Source organism: Protopterus annectens, chromosome 8.part0 (genome assembly GCF_019279795.1).
Source record: "Protopterus annectens isolate FY-2018-M chromosome 8.part0, PAN1.0, whole genome shotgun sequence".
Classification (NCBI taxonomy): domain Eukaryota; kingdom Metazoa; phylum Chordata; order Ceratodontiformes; family Protopteridae; genus Protopterus; species Protopterus annectens.
The window spans coordinates 1,078,804,134-1,078,822,164 of NC_056741.1; positions in this window are offsets into that span (position 1 = coordinate 1,078,804,134).

The following is an 18,031-nucleotide window of genomic DNA, read 5'->3' on the forward strand; positions in this document are numbered from 1 at the left end:
ACATGTATGTAAGTACCATTACCTGTGTTTCAACAATAGCTAATCTTGAATGTCTGCAAAACTGATATGCATAATAGTGTGCTTCTCTCCCAACAGCTGCAGAGGTGAGAGCTTGAAACACAGAGGTGCATGACCAGGTTGCACCATGAGTGTGATGAGTACAGATGTATTTTGCTATCTATAGTCAAATAAACAAGAAAGAGTAAAGCATTAACTGTGATTAGGTATATACAGAAAAGATTGTATTGCAATAAATGTGGACTTACACCTGTACTGCAAGAAGTGCATACTGTCAACTGTAGTGCCATAATCAGGGAAGACTAAAGCATTAACTTAATAAAGTACATGCAATAAAGTTTGTAGTGCAATAACTGTGGAATTACAGCTGTGTTGCAACACCTGCATAATGACAACTGTTGTGCAATAAAAACATAAAATTATACCAGTAACAGATTGAACGTTTCTCTAATAAAGTCTGTTGTGTAATAGGTTCCTGACCCAGAGACTCCCCAGAATCTGGAATAGACTGCCCATACATGTCAAGCAGAGTGCCTCCTTGGCCCTCTTCAAAAGGAACCTTGATGATTGGATAGGAGAAAGAAAATTCACCCAGGGGATCATGTCCGTCACCCTGCTAAACAGGGGTCCAGGGAAGTAAATAGTGTGGTAAGAAATAGCCAGGGAATTGTTATGGCTAGGCTTGTATAGGCCCTAGGGCCAATAGCCTAGCACTAACCTATGAACCTATGACAGTGGAAGAAGGGCTGTTTTGCAAGAAATCTATTACTGAAACTGTTCTGCAATAAAAACACAAAATAATATCAGAACTAGTAACTGATTGAACGTTTCTCTAATAAAGTCTGATGTGCAATGACAGTGGAAGAAGGGCTGTTTTGCAAGAAATCTATTACTGAAACTGTTCTGCAATAAAAACACAAAATAATATCAGAATCTGCATGAAGGTATATCTAATAAAGTCTGTTTTGCTATAGGGCTGTTTTGCAGGAAATCAAGTATTACAACTGTTCTGCAATAAAAACATGAAATAATATCAATACCTGCATGAAGGTATGTCAAATAAAGTTTGTTGTGCAATAAGTGTAGGATCAGGGTTGTTTTGTTAAAGATTACTTATGACAACAGATCTGCAACGACACATTGACCAATAGCAATAACACCAAGGTAAATTGTGTACATCAGGACTGTCTTGTTTTCACCATTTCATAGGTTCATAGGTTCATAGGTTCATACTAGGCTATCTGCCCGAGGGCATTTACAAGCCTAGCCCATAGTTTTGTGGCTTACGCCACCCCTTTAGTATGGGGAACTATACCCATTATTTTGCTGTGCCTCTGTTGAGCAGTGACACTGAGGTAATCCCTGGGGTATATCTGCGATCTCCCATCCATTGGTCAAGATTTCTCTTGAACAAGGCCAGCGAGGTGCTCTGCCTCACATATACCGGGATTTTATTCCACAGCATAGGGAGTCTTTGGGTGATGAATCTATCCCTCCAGCACGTCCTATTAATAGCCGTGTCGAGGTTTAAGTCTCCGCCTTGTGGCTCTGATGGATCTAGATTTTTGAGGTGAAGCATATTCATCAAATCTGGGTTTGACATGGCCTTGTATGTTAGGCAAAGGTCACCTCTGAGCAAGCGGTAGCGACTGAATAGAGCTGGAGTTCTTTCAGTCGGGCAGCATAGGACAGATGTTTGAGACCCTTTATCCTTTTGGTGAGGAACTTTGTGGCCTCTCCAGCTGCTGCAAGTGTCGGGTCAGATACATTCGAATGGGGCATTGTACTCAATCATTGGTCTGATGAGTGATGAGTATAGGAGACTATGACCTCCCTTGATCTAGATGAGAATCCCTTCATGATAAGGTGGGCAATGTAGAAGGTCTTCCTAACTACTTTAGCTACATGGGTGTCGAATGACAGACTACTATCAACCTGGGTCCCCAGGTCCCTGATAACTTCTTCTGTACTCAGTGGATTGCCACCTATTTGGTAGCTAGGGGTAACCTTGTTTTTCCCGAAGGGTATGACTATGCATTTTTGGCATTTAACTTTAGGCCATGGCTCTGGCACCAGTTATCTGTTTCTGTGAGACCCTTCTGAAGGATATCTGTGTCAGATGTGTTTTCTACTATGGCCCAGTTTGCAGTCATCTGCAAACTTTGTCAGCCATAACCCTCCTGTGTTTGCTTGTACTGGAAAAGTAGATGCCAAACAAGAGTGGGCCCAGGACTGAGCCCTGTGGTACACCACTTGTGACAGGCTTTGAGTCTGACATGGCGCCAGCAACTCTGACCCTGTGGGTTCTGTCACTCAGCCAGTTTGCAACCCATCTTGTGATGTATGGGTTAACATTTAAGCTGATGAGTTTTTCAATGATACCCGAGTGGGGTATTGTATCAAAGGCCTTCGCCAGATCGAGGTAGGCTGTATGGACTGCCTTTCCCTCATCAATGGCTTTGGTGACTGTTTCAAAAAGTCAACCAAGTTTAGAAGGCATGATCTGCCTTTGACAAAGCCAAACTGGGATGGATCCAAAGTCTGCAAATTCCCTATGTCTTTATTTATGAGGTCCATTATGATCCTCTCCATGGCTTTGCAGATAAGGCTTGTCAAGCTAATGGGCGGTAATTTCCAGGGTCGGTGGAGGCACCGCCTTTGTGAAGTGGGACCACAGTTGCAGTGCGCCACTCCTGGGTGCGTATCCAGAGGTAAGACTATGATTAAACAGCTGTCCTAGCTGTGGGTTTAATTCCTCGTTGAGTTCGTGGAGCACACAGCCGGGGACACCATCAGGTCCCATGGATGCTGTGTTTTTGCTTTGGAGAGAGCAGTTCTCACTTGGGCGTTGGAGATGTTTGGGGGCTGCAATCGCTTGGTATAGATATCTCTCCTTTGGGGAGGGGAGAAGTTTGCACTGAACCTGTCAGCCAGTATGTTGGCAATGTCTGTAGGATCAGTAATCTTCACATCATTTTGAACTAGTTCTGAGCATATCTGGGAGTTTCCTCCCAGGTTTCTAACATAGCTAAAGAAGGCCTTATGATTGTCTTTTGAGTCTTTAGCTATTTTTCTCTCAAAATTTGCTTTGGATGATTTTATGAGAGCTCTTAGTTTTTACTTATAGTGATCAAGGGTGTCTTACCTTTTAAGGATTTTGCTCTATCTTGTAGTAGCTTCCTCCTTTTGTTGTAGAGTTTGTTTATGGCTGGGGTCCACCAGAGTGGACGCTTGCCTTTGGTACAAAGAGTCTTTGTTTTGCTTGGGATTGCCTTATCCATGCAGTCCTGCAGGTGCTGGTAGAAGGCATTTGTAAGTGATTCAGCGGCTTGAGTACTGTTTTCCGTCGGCTCGGGGCCTTAAAGGAGACCACACTAGTCTTTAGAAGTGTGAAGTCGGCTTTCGAGAAGTTCTTTACTGTGGTCTTTTTATTTCAGGTGGGGGTGGGATGAGGACCTCCAGCGAGATTAGTTTGTGATCTGATCTCACCAGTGAGGGGTATACTTCGGTGTTGAACATTGTGCTCCCATGTTCGTGATGATGAGATCAAGTATGTTTTCTCCTCTTGTGGGGATGGTGACTAGTTGTTCCATGGCATTTGAGTTTATGAATTCCAGGAACTTTTGGGCTAGGGTGTTTGGGCTTGAGTAGTGTTCCCAGTCTATATTAGGGTAATTGAAGTCACCTAGTATGATGGTGTTTGGTGATACATTTATCCCCTCTAGTGTTTTCAGGAAGGCCATGTGAGGTTCCTGAGTTTGTGAGGGTGGCCTGTAACATGCTACAATTTGCAGAGCAGTCTTGCCTATGGTTAATTGCACCTGGATGGTCTCCGATGCATCGTGCGTTGCCACCAGTCTTGAGGTGTGGGTGTCTTTGATGAATATGGATACCCCTCCTTTCTTGGTATTGTCCGGATTTTAGGGCCGAACGCATGATAAGAGGTAAAACCTGATAGTGCTGGGGTGCTCTCAGGAGCCTTGAACCAGGTTTCTGTCACTGCACAGACATCGATGTTCTCCATACTGAGAAGGGCCTCGAGTGCGTGCATTTTGAGATTTAGACTTCTGGCATTGAGCAGCATTACCCTTAGTTTTTTCCTTTTGTGTTCTAGGGTGGTAGGTTTAGAATTTGAGCCTTGCCTAAAAAGGCACTATGGGGTGGCAAGAGCCTTTGCCAATATCCGAATCCCAGGGTGACAGGTGCAAGCCGTCCCTTGAAGCAGCGTGGCTTGTCCAGCATGTCATCCCAGGCAGACAGACATTGGATCCCCTTTGTATGTCACCAGAGTTTAAGCCAATTGTTAAAGTTGATCATCTTATCTCTGTATTGTGGCATCATTCTTGGTGATGGTAGGATACTGCTCAAGGTCAGGGTCATACCTGCCTGGGCTACATAATCAGAGAGCTCCTCAATGTCTCTTTTCATGTAGTCCAAGGAGGTACGTCTCAGGTCGTTTACACCAGCGTGGACAATGACTGAGTCATATTTGTACCTGCTGTTGAGAGACCTGAGTGCTTGCGTTATGTGGCGGATTCTAGCCCGACAGGCAGCTTACTGTGACCTTCTCCTTACTCAGTCTGGTGAGCGGGACATCAGTGTGTCTGACTATGGAGTCACCAATGACTAGTGTGTCTGGCATTGTGTTTGGCCTTAAGGGCTGTGACTGTTTGACACTCTGACTGTGAGGTCTATGTGTTGCAGGTGTTGTGTTCTGAGGTGGTGGTTGTTTGGGTGTCTGCTTTGGTGGCCTCTGCTGTTTTGGTAGATTTTTGATCAGAGCCGCCGAGTATGTCTTTGTGTGTTTATGTGTATGATTTGAGGTTGTGATGGTACTATGTGAGACTGGTGTTCAACACCTACAGGCATGCCTCTCAATTGTCCCTGCTTTGAATCACATCTCTGCTCTGTCCCTGTCCATCCCTCCTACAATGGTCAGCTGTTGTACTAAGACATAGTGACACTAAGTAAGGGTGTATACTCCTGTAACATCAAATGATGTACTGTAATTCACCAACTCTCAGTATGTTAATGTCACACATAAATAGTAGTAACATTGTAAAAGTGTCCATGAATGACCCTGATGTACTCTGGTTAAGTCCCTGTTTCATAGACATTCATCCCTGTCTGGTTGAGAGCTATGCCTAACATACCTCTCAACATCCTACAGTAAGAAATCAGGACAAAGTCATATTTAATGGGAGGACAAAGGCCCAAACTCAGTGACAGAGTATACATATTGGACATACAAAGTAAGAACATGAATAGACCAACAGATATTACTGTAGCATACGTGTTGTCTGAGGGTCTGACAGGTGACAGATTCTGTGTCAGTTTTCTGACAGCAACCATCAATTAGTGGGAAACCATTTGTCAGACATCCACAAGTTTGTGCAAGAAGGACCACATCTATGAGGGAAACATGGTGACATTCTGCAAACATCTGCATTGTTGAGAGGTATGATGACTACAGAAAACATATACTACAGCAGGTTTGCATTGCTGTCTGTCACTGTGGCACACTGGTGTTGCTGGACTGTCCCCATATAGTTGTTGGAATAGCACACTGGTATTTGTTTGACAGTGGCCGTATGACATATTATTGGGTATTTGCCCATAGGGGATACACCACAGTACACTGCATTGATGGGTGTAGAGACATACAGCAGAATCTATCACAGCACACAGGGACATTACTCAGTCTTGCTACTATCTTGGTGATAGCCACACTTATAGTGTCTTGCCACACTGTGGGGTACGACGTGTGAGGGAGCAGTGGAAAGTGTAGGATATTATGGGTGTGTGAGGTCTGTACATAGTGGATATCCATGCATCTGGTCCTGTAATGTGTCCCCTCTTGTTGTCTTGCAGAATGATGTACCGACGGAGACATCTTCCATTTTCATTTGCAGAAAATGAGACTATACTGAATGCCTTCAGACTCACCCATCACATCCTGCTGTCAAGGGGTCACCACAATTATGAAGAGCAGGCAGCATTGTTAAATGACATTGTGAGGGCTGTTAATCATACTGGCCAGCAGGACAGGACCTATGAGCAGGTTCGACACTGGGCCACAGATATGGTCAATGCCGTGCGTCAAAACGCAGCTGCTGTTGCCAGGCATTGTGCTGCCACTGGTGGAGGGCCTGCAACAGAACAATGGCTCTCAGCCACACTGGAATTCCTGCTGAACCAAGGATCAACCAACAGCTCCCAGCCAACCATCATGCCATACATCCTGGTAGTGGGTGCAGCAGTGTCCACATCAAAGAAGCGTCCAGGTAAGCTTACTGTGTTCACCAGTATAGTACATTAGCAGTCAGTGTGACAGGCTCTACAGACCAGTACATGGGTGTCAGGTTTACCTGTACTGGGGGTTGCATTTACCCACAGTTGTGCACACATACTCGGAATATCAGCAATATAGCCAGTATCACATTAGCTACTATACATGTGGATATATGTAACACTGTAACATTTGGGGTTCCTGACAATACCTCCAACTCACCTATTCATAGGTCCATCAGGTGTGGCCAGAGATCGTGCTCCTGTATGTGGTAAGTGTGATACTGTTTTACAGACCATATATACACTATGAATGTTAAGGGTTGCCATTTCACCTTATGCCCATCTGTTGTGCTTAGCCAGAGCAGAATCTTTGTATTTCCCATTTTAGAGCAGTTAACTACAGGGCATAGCCTAGGGAATGACAGGTGTGTATTTGTAGAAACATTAACATGTTTACACTTATCATTATGAGCATCTAGGCAGCCTGCTACACATGAGGCAATTACTCCAAGATGCCCATTCAAGCACAATAGGGTGAAGGTACATACCTGAGGCAGTGCTACTACAACTGGCATATCATTGTCAAGATAGGTGTACTGGGTTTTATGTGTACACTGTCATATACCTTGCAAGTGTATTTAATTGGCAATGGTACCCAGATGTAGGTGACGTTCATGTTATACAGGACCTGGGTTTTCTGTGTATGTTGTTTTGAGTTTGTGTGTTGTGCATGGGATCAGAGATGAGAAGATGTGGGACATGCGATGCAGTTGTGGATCCTCTTCTGTATGAGTCTGTGTGGCTTACCATACATAATAGTGAAGGTGGTAATGTACTGCTTTTGTCCTGCTTCTCACAGGTGAACAGGGGGGTTGGAGTCTGTCCCCCCTCACAACCTGATTTCAGTGTCTCATCGGACTCTGATGATTATGGTGACCATAGTAAGGCACAGGTGGGGTTGTCGGTGAATGAATATGTCCCAGAGGTTGGCATCCTTCTTCCATCCGCATTGTCCCTGCTAACAGTCAGTATGCCCACACATACTTTGTCACCAGAGGCCACAGATATAGGACAGTCAGAGGGTGGTGACATAGTATAGAACAATGTGAGAACTATGGCATCAGTGAGAGTAGACACTGGCCATATCCAGAAAGCTGGTGACGTCCCACATAGGCAGATTGACAGGGGTGCTCAAAGGAAGACTGCTGCCCATCTACCTCCTGTTGCAGGTGTCACATCATGGGTCCCTCACCACATGTTTTAGGTTATCATGGAGGCATAGACATGACCTGAACGCAATACCAGATGGATGCTTAGGGTTATGGATGCAGCACAGTCTGACATCTGTGACTGCCTCCACCACATTGGTGAGTCCATCTAACATTTCACTGATGTAGTAGACTGATGGTGGGCTGAGACAGTGTCTGTCTTTCAGCACACATTGTCTGCGTTGGAACATGTGATTGGAGTTGGGCATCGGACATGTGGACATAGGCCAGCAACACCATCTGCTGGGAGTCCACATGGCAGTGCACACTCATGCTCCCATAGTGACAGTATCTCCAGTGCTACAGACGGTAGTATACTGTCCACTCCAAGACATGGCAGGCCATGGCCACATGGTCCTGGGTGGTCCCATGGGGGACACAGGCCCAGTAGACAGCAGCCACCATCAGGTATTAGCACCACATCTGACTTTGGGCATGTTGCTGCCCGTGCTACTCCTTGTGAAGCCAGTTCCTGTGTCCGTGGCCGGAGACAGTGAACTATCCACTCTACCATGTATGGTCCACAGCTGTCTACCATACACATGTGTAGGGCTAGCACTGGGCTTGACTGTGTACATACACACACAGACACACACACACATACATACATACACACACACACACACGCAAACACACACACACACACTTCAACACCACTGTCACATGAAGGTTACCTACAGACACACATGGCACATCTCCATGACCCATGTAACCAGCAGCCCTTCCTGACTCACATACATGCTGTCAACTGTTTGGCACAGCCTAGGCCTCTGGCACCCCCACACCACACCCTGTGCATGTGATAATACCTGTGTCACATCTCTGCCATCCAGGCCATCGATGTGGGGACCTGCATATATGTGTCTGATACATAGTATGACTATATAACTTTATATGTGTTTGTTTAGTGCAGTAGTGTTATGCCATAGCAGTTGTTGTGGGCCACAAGAGGTATTGTATGCTGGCATGTGTCAGGACTACACATCAAACTTTGTGTATCTTTGTTGCCTGATGGTACACTGGCGGTAGTGTTACAGAATAACAGGTGTGTCATGGACCTGTGTATGTTTTTGTCCCAGGAGTCTGAGCGGTTCAGCTATGGCCACATTGTGGCAATACAGTGGCACAAGATGGCAAGGCAGTACAGCAGAGATATGACGTCAGCAAGGTAAGCTAGTATGCATGCATGGCTCCCTTGGTGCATATGTGTAGAACAGTGTGTCAGGGACAGTGGGTCACTCAGCGTCATCATGCTTTCATACCCTGTGACACACTCTACTACCCTTGATACACGTCACCTGGGTATTCTGCACCTACATCTCTAGATGGTGGTGGAGATCAAGTATGTTTATGTAGAGGAGCTAATTTAGGGCCCCTGGCTAGTCACAGGTCCTTAAAATGCAGAACCAATACACATGGACTAGGCCACATGGCCAAGTCTTTAATGCTGTAGGGGACATATTGGCATACACACAACTTGGACACTGTGAGATTAGAACCCTTACCAATCTAGTATTACACACTATAGCTTGCAGTACTTATTGCATGTGCCAAACTGTTTATCTGATATGACACTGTCAGCCAGTGCTCTTAGGGTGGATGACATCACCAGGCCTTGTAATGGAGGCCAATGTTGAGGCCAGCAGCTAGTCAGTGGACATAAAATGCATAGCCATTGCACAGAGATAGCCCATATGGGCTTGCCTAAAGTGATGCATGGGGATATAGTCACACACACACACACACACACACACACACACACACACACACACACACACACACACACACACACACACACACAAAGTTGGATGATGTAAGATTAGAAACCCTACCTATCTAGTCATACACACTATAGCTTGCAGTACTTATTACATGCTCCACAGAGCTCATCTGTTGCTAGACTGTCAGCCAGTGCTCTTAAGGTGGATGACATCCACAGGCCTTGTACAGGAGGGAATTTAAAGGCTAGCAGCCAGTCACAGGGCCACAAAATGCATATCATTGCATGGAGACAGCCCATATGGACATGTCTATAGTGCTGTGAGGGGAAATATTGATACACACACACACAGTTGGAGGATGCGAGATTAGAACTCCAACCTATCTAGTATTACATACTACAGCTCACAGTACCCAATGCATGCACCACAGGTTATCCCTGTTGTATATGTTGATGCAGGCACAGTACTTGTGGAGTACGCAAAGTGGCCTTGTGTTAGACAGCATGTGTGGCCTGCAGAGTGATACTGCTTGGTACTGTGTTTGTATCTAGTGTCCTAGGAGTGAGACACCTGGTCATATCCATGCTATGTGTGTACACCTACCATTCTGGCCATATGTGGCTGATTGCAGTTTGATAGGCAGACATGTGGCCAGGGACAATATGTCCTCTCCAAGGAATGCATTGCACCACCTGTGTACCTATGTCTGTCTGCAGGGTGACAGCCTGTAGGCTCAGGCGTCTGTGGGTGAGGGGATTATGTACTGTTGTGGCCTTGGTCTGGTGCCATCAGACAGCGGTTGTGATGTGTATGTGCAGATAACCCCAGCATTCACGGGTATGTGGGAACATTTATACATCCCCGCCCATATCTATATCAATGTGTATAACAGTCAATGTGTATAACAGGGTTGTCTCCTTAAATGTAGTTGTGCATGTCAATAATGTAAATGCATTATGTAGAAGTATATGGGGAGTCTATGTATCATTGTACTTTATATAACTATATATAGACCTTGTTATTATATATATGTGTGTGCAACATACTGATAGAGACACTAATCATGTGTGAGGGGGATAGTCCGAGACAGATATGTATACATAAGCTGTTTGCATGTACAGACATATTTCCACATAGCAGGTCTTTGGGCGGTAAAGGCAACAGAGTTGGGCTCAAGTTAACTAAGTGTAGGAGCATGCCTAGTGTGTTTGTCAGTACTTGTAAGGTGACTCCAGGCCAGAGCTACCTGTACTCCAGTCGTGGATTATTGTGTGTTGCAAGCCATTGGCTGCCGCACCTGTTGCCACAGTACTGCAATTGCCTGATATTGTCCAAGGCATTCCCCGGCTGTTTGCTGACCTTAATATGTGACTCAAACTTCAGAACTGTACAGAGCTTCACAGACTGTCCAGGCTTTTGCTGCATATTTGTGGCCCACTTCACATAACATTGTGGTTTTCTGGCAAATTATTGGCAAATCAGTTAAAATTGAAGTAAATAAATAATAACAGAAATATGAGTTTCAGACTCCATGCACATCAGGAGAGTCATGCTAATGCAGGACCTATTATTCTATCGATATTCTATGTTTGTAAAAGCAAATATTTAAAACCTGTCCCAATTTGTGGGCCTTCGTCTTTCTTTTATTCACTTTATTTGGCCAAATTTCCTGTTGTAAGAGGCTGAGAGGTATTATGTGACTGGGGTATATGGTGAAACACTACACACAGGGTGACCATCTGCATACCTCTCCCTGTATATGTTTTTGCAGACTGTCCAGCATCCCCCCCTTATGTCTACTGTGTTCTTCTACATGTGTGGTTTCCTAGTGCTATACTGTACATCAGTCACTGACTTGTTCATAGGTTCATAGGTGTGTACTAGGCTAATGGCCCTGAAGCCTTTGCAAGCTTAGCCCATAGAAGTGCCCTGCATCGTGCCAGCTGACGTTAGTTCCCAGTGCCTATATCAAGTAGAGCCACTGGAATGTTCCCCAGGGTGAACTTTCTATTTCCCATCCGCTCATCAATATTTCTCTTGAAGAGGGCCAGTGAAGTGCTCTGCTTGACATGTATGGGAAGTCTATTCCAGAGCATGGGCAGTCTCTGGGTTGTGAACCTGTCCCTCCAGCATGTTCTGTTGATTGTGGTAATGAGGTTGAGGTCTCTGGAGTATGTGGTGTGGAGGAATTGGGATTTCTTTAAATGTAGCATTTCTAACAGAGCTGGGTCAGACATGAATTTTTAAGTCAAGCAGAGATCACCTCTTAGTAGACGATATGAGACAGAGAATAACTGGAGATTTTTGAGTCTGTCCATGTAGGACATGTGTTTAAGGCCTAGGATCCTCTTCATGAGGGACTTTTATGACCTTTCCAGCTGTTGAATGTGTCTAGTGATGTATATGCCAAATGAGCCACTATATTCAATGATTGGCCTAATGAGAGAAGAGTAGAGAAAGATGATAACCTCTTTCTTTCTGGATGCAAAACCCTTGATAATGAGATGTGTCACATAGAAGGATTTTCTGACCACAGTGGCAATGTGGTGGTCGAACGAGAAGTTGCTGTCAACCTGTGTCCCCAGATCTCTTATAATGCCTTCAGTCTTCAGTGGGCTCCCATCGATGTAGTAATTAGTGGAAACTGAGTTTTTCCCAAAGGGGATGATGACACATTTTTTTCGCATTAAGTTTAAGGCCATGGTTTCAACACCAGTCATCGGTCTCAGTGAGGCCTTTCTGTACAATGCTACATCACTTGGGAAGTTAATAATGGCTCCCAGCTTGCAGTTGTCTGTGAACTTGGTCAGCCAGAGTCCCCCCACGTTGGCCTGGACTTCTTCGAAGTAGATGCCAAACAGGAGATAACCCAGGACTGATCCCTGTGGGACTCCACTCATGACTGGTTGGCAGGCTGACTTGGACTCCACTACATTCACACTGTGGGTTCTATCTTAGAGCCAGTTTGCAACCCACCTAATGATATAGGGGGTTGATGCCTAGTTTGGTGAGTTTATCAATAATTCCTGAGTGGGGAATGGTATCAAAGGCCTTGATCAGATTGAGGTAGGCTATATGAACTGTCTTTTCCTCATTCACAGCTCTGGTGACTGACTCAAAGAAGTCAACCAGGTTGAGTAGGCATGATCTACCCTTCACAAAACCAAACTGAGTGGGATCCAGAGTTTGCAGATTCCCTATATCCTTGTTAATTAGGTCCATGATGATGTGCTCCATAGCCTTACATATCAGACTCATCAGGCTAATGGGGCGATAATTCCCAGGGTCTGTAGTCACTCCCCCTTTATGGAGAGGGATGACTGTAACAGTGCACCATTTGGTAGGGACCAAGCCTGAGGTGAGGCTGTGAGTGAACAGGGCACATAGATGTGGTGCCATTTCACTTTGTATTTCATGGAGAATACATCCAGCGATATTGTCCGGTCCCATGGAAGTTGTATTCTTGGCCTTGGGCAATGCAGATTTAACCTGTACTGCAGTAATGCTGGGTGCCTGGCATTCCACTGATATTGTGATTGGTCCTTTATGGGGGAAAGAGGGGTAAAGTTGTACCTACTGACACATTTAACTGATGACCTTTACATCCTGCAGCTAATCTGATCTATTGCAGCCTGCTGTTATACTAGCCACCTACTAGGTTACTCAGAGCATGTATAATGTTTATCTGTAGGTATGACCCTTTGTGCCCCCATTCACTCTGGTCAGGTCATGTTTATTAATACGACACAATCATCATCTCCACCACAACAAATTGTTAATGAAGATATGGACAATGAGCAGTTGAGGAGAAGTGAGAGAATAAGGGATCGTAATAACAATGATGTGGCAACTAATAATAATGGGGAAAGACCTGCCACTAATAATCAGGGTTTTCAAAAGAGGAATCAAAGGAAACAATGGAACAGAAAGAAAAATCGAAACAACAGGAGATGAACATAGAAATTAATGATAATGATCGGTCTAAACTCATCAGAAACAGAAAAGGGGATTTTACAATATACAATTATTCCTCTTTTCATGTTTCATAACAATTGGCAGATATTCTTTCAAAAGGATTGACTTTTGTTCCATCTTGTAAAATAAAGATAGCAGAGTCTTGAAACTGTTTGTAAGGAAATTAAATTTAAAATATATATTAGGAAATCAACCAGTGAATAATATTGAATTCAAAGTGGCAAGTTGTTATAACCCACCTTTGCATAATTCACTTTGTATTTTTGAAAAGTTTTGTGAGTTAGACTTAAGAAAATTAAGTAATAATAAGTCAAACTTTACTCACAATTTAAATCAAGAAGAAAGGTTAGATCGCGAATGCTTATTGTCTGCAAATATCAGGATTATGAATCCAGATAAGGGGGGAGGTTTGGTTTTTATGGATATGATAGATTATGAAAATCACATCAGGAACATTTTAGAGGGAGAGACTTATCATCTAGCTTCATTGAATGAATATAATAAAGCTAATCAATTTATTAAGAGTTTTCTTAATGAGCTTTTCATTGAAGCTAGAATTGATTTACATATGTTTAATTATTTAATGATATTGGCCCCTAGAGTACCGTACATGTTTGGAGTTCTGAAAATTCATAAAAATCTTGAACCCCCCCCTCTTAGACCAATAGTGGATGGAAGGAATTCGTCAACGTATGCATGTGCTAAATTTGTAGACTCTATATTGAAAAAATATGTATCAGATGAACAATGGATTCTAAAGGACTCCTGGGCATTTCTGAGTAGTTTGAACAATCTTACTTACAATGAACAATATAACTTTTTAACAATAGATGTAGGACTTGCATTCCACAACAACAGGGAATAGAATGGGTGATAGCAAGAATGCGACAGAAAAATGCTCCCGAAACTGAAATGTCTTTAGTACAAGAAATTTTAGATATAATTATATCTTATAATTTCATTTTCTTTGACAAACAGTTTTGCATACAGAAAAAAGGAGTGGCAATGGGCTCACCGTGTGGCTCTAGTTATGCCAATCTGGTTTTGTCTTATTGGGAAATCATGTACATTTTCTGTAATGACGATTTTAAAGATGTAACTAGGTACTATGGGAGATTCATAGATGACATATTTATGGTCATTGAGGGGTCAGCACAAACAGCCACTGATTTGGTAGCCATAATGAATGGTACAACAGATTTTCTGAGATTCACCCATTCATTCCAGACCACATCTATAGTCTTTTTGGATGTAAATTTAACAAAAAATGCATTAGAGAAGTGCTATGAAGCTGCATTACATAGGAAACCAACATATTCCAATAAATTTTTACATTCTACAAGTGCCCCATCCAATATACCAAAAACGATCGGTATTAAAATGTCAATTGGTGAGGGCAGCAAGAATGATCACGGCAAATGAGAAATTTAAAGAGGAATGTATGGTTTTAAAGCAAATGTTTTTGAATAGGGCTTACCTGCTTACAATGATAGAAGAACTTATACAAGAAGTGGCATCTAAAAGAATGAGTGGATTTTATGAACCAATCCTTAGGTCACAATCAGACACTCTGTTCAACCAACATAGTTCTAGGAATTGCTTGGAAACAAATACTGACACAATACATAAGCAATCAAATGAGTTTAAGTCGGCATGTATTATGAATTTTTCTTCAGATCATGCCCAGATCAAAGAAATCATCATTAAGAATTGGTCATTGTTGAACGAAGATGTCGCGTTGGGCTCAAAATTCAATTTCATGCCCAAAGTTGTTTGGAGGAAAGGTATCATTTTTAAAATTATGTTTCAAAGACAGAGAACCATTATCCAGAGAAGTATAGGTATGTCGCAATGAATAAAACTGGCAGTCTCCGAAGCTGTCTTGCGGCATTTTTTCAGTAGTTTGGTGTAAGCTGTGTTTTCTTTTACATATCAGACTCATCAGGCTAATGGGGCGATAATTCCCAGGCTCTGTAGTCACTCCCCCTTTATGGAGAGGGATAACTGTAACAGTGCACCATTTGGTAGGGACAAAGCCTGAGGTGAGGCTGTGATTGAACAGGGCACATAGATGTGGTGCCATTTCACTTTGTATTTCATGGAGTATACATCCAGTGATATTGTCCGGTCCCATGGAAGCTGTATTCTTGGCCTTGGGCAATGCAGCTTTAACCTGTGCTGCAGTAATGCTGGGTGCCTGGCATTCCACTGATATTGTGATTGGTCCTTTATGGGGGAAAGAGGGGGAAAGTTGTACCTACTGACACATTTAACTGATGACCTTTACATCCTGCAGCTAATCTGATCTATTGCAGCCTGCTGTTATACTAGCCACCTACTAGGTTACTCAGAGCATGTATAATGTTTATCTGTAGTTATGGCCCTTTGTGCCCCCATTCACTCTGGTTTTGTCCAGCTTTCTTGCAGTAACTGATTGAGGGGTTATGACAGTCTGTGGGACTATCACCATATGAGTACCTCACATGCAAAAGATGTTGGATGTTGCCAGATTCGAACCATCAGCACCATCCCACATGCTACTATCCCTGCCCACTGAGCCACACCAGCTGCTAGCCAGAGAGCTTTCCTTCCTTAATATTTCAGTAAGAGAGATAAATTGTCTGGTCTGCTGGTATATCATTGCAGACTTACTTTTACAGCAGTTGTATGGCAACACTGATGTGATTGGGATGGGGGACGACCAGCCTATGCTCTGCTGGCATAGACAAGTAGTGCAACTGTCCTGTGCTCCACTGTTTGGCATCTCCCTGGACTACTGTCATGGAGTTTTCAGCCATGTGGCCTAGTGGCTATTATGGGGCACATACTAGAGAAGAGAGTACCTGTTGTCCCAAGTGGCTGTTAGATCTGTACTAGTAGCCCAGTAGCTCACTATAGATCTCTGCAAGTAGCGCAGTAACACACTATATATAGCCCACTATATTCCCTTGCATACATGCAGCAGGTCCATACATATGCTTTCATATTGTAGTACCCCTTACATGTGGTGTACAGGAGAGTGACTTACCTTGTGAATGCAGCAGTTGACATACCTGTAGTTTGGGACTGACTCTGTCTGATGCATGGAGTCCACAGCCAATACATGGTGATGTACAGATTGTGTGGCCTGGCTGGCATCATTTTTACTGATATGTATGCGAGCCTGCGTACAGTGTCAGTCCCTAGGGCCCCTAGGTTGTCAGTGCATGTGCTATGCTTTGTCTCTTGCCTAAGGCCAGGGCATATTGGGCATGCCTATGTCTGCCTACAGCGACAGCCTCAGGGGAGTCCTCCTCTGAGTCCCACTGTGGGTGCGACTGTGGTGACCTAGGCACTGGTGGGTTCATAGGTTCATAGGTTCATAGGTCGGTACTAGGCTATCAGCCCTAGGGCCTATACAAGCCTAGCCATAACAATTCCCTGGCTATTTCTTCCCACATTATTTACTTTCCTGGACCCCTGTCTAGCAGGGTGACTGACGTGATCCCTGGGGTGAATTTCCTTTCTCCCATCCAATCATCAAGGTTCCTCTTGAAGAGGTCCAAAGAGGCACTCTGCTTGACATGTATGGGCAATCTATTCCAGAGTCTGGGGAGTCTCTGGGTCAGAAACCTATCCCTCCAGCATGTTTTGTTTATTGTGATGACAAGGTTTAGATCTCTGGAGCGTGTAGCTCTGAGGGATTGGGATTTCTTTAAGTGTAGCATGTCCAACAGCTCTGGGTTTGACATGGCCTTGTATGTTAAGCAGAGATCACCTCTGAGTAGACGATATGCGACAGAGTATAGCTGGAGTTTTTTAAGGCAGTCAGCATAGGGCATCTGCTTTAGGCCTGTGATTCTTTTAGTGAGGTATTTCTGAGGCCTTTCCAGTTGTTGCAGATGTCTTGAGAGGTACATACCAAATGGGGCGTTGTATTCTATAATGGTTCTAATGAGGGATGAGTACAGTGGGACAATGACCTCCTTTTTTCTGGATGAAAAGCCCTTCGTGATGAGGTGTGACACATAGAAGGATTTCCTGACTGTTGTGGTGATGTGGTTATTGAAGGTGAGACCACTGTCCACCTGTGTCCCTAAGTCTCTTATCACACTTTCTGTGTTTAGTGTACTGCCACCTATATGGTAATTCATGGATACATGTTTTTTCCCAAAGGTTATAACAATACATTTCTTGGCATTGAGCTTGAGCCCATGGCTCTTGCACCAAGCATCTGTTTCTGTAAGGCCCTTTTGTAGAGTATCCACATCATTTGGGGATTCAATAATGGCTCCCAGTTTGCAGTCATCTGCAAACTTTGTTAGCCAGAGTCCCTTAGTGTTGACCTGTACTTCAGAGAAGTAGATGCCAAACAAGAGCGGCCCCAGGACTGAACCCTGAGGTACTCCACTTGTCACTTGTCTGGAGCTGGATTTGGAGTCGGCTACTTTTACAGTGTGGGTTCTATCAGTAAGCCATTTAGCAACCCATTGGGTGACATAGGGATTAATGCCCAACTTAGTAAGTTTATCTATGATTCCAGAGTGGGGGATGGTGTCAAAGGCCTTGGCAAGGTCTAGATAGGTTGTGTGGGCCACCTTACCCTTGTCCATGGCTCTGGAGACTGATTCAAAGAAGTCAATCAGGCTCAGGAGACAAGATCAGCCCTTCACAAACCCAAACTGGGTGGGGTCCAGTGTTTGAAGGTTGCCAATGTCTTTGTATATAAGTTCCATGATAATACGCTCCATGGCCTTGCAGATAAGGCTTGTCAGACTG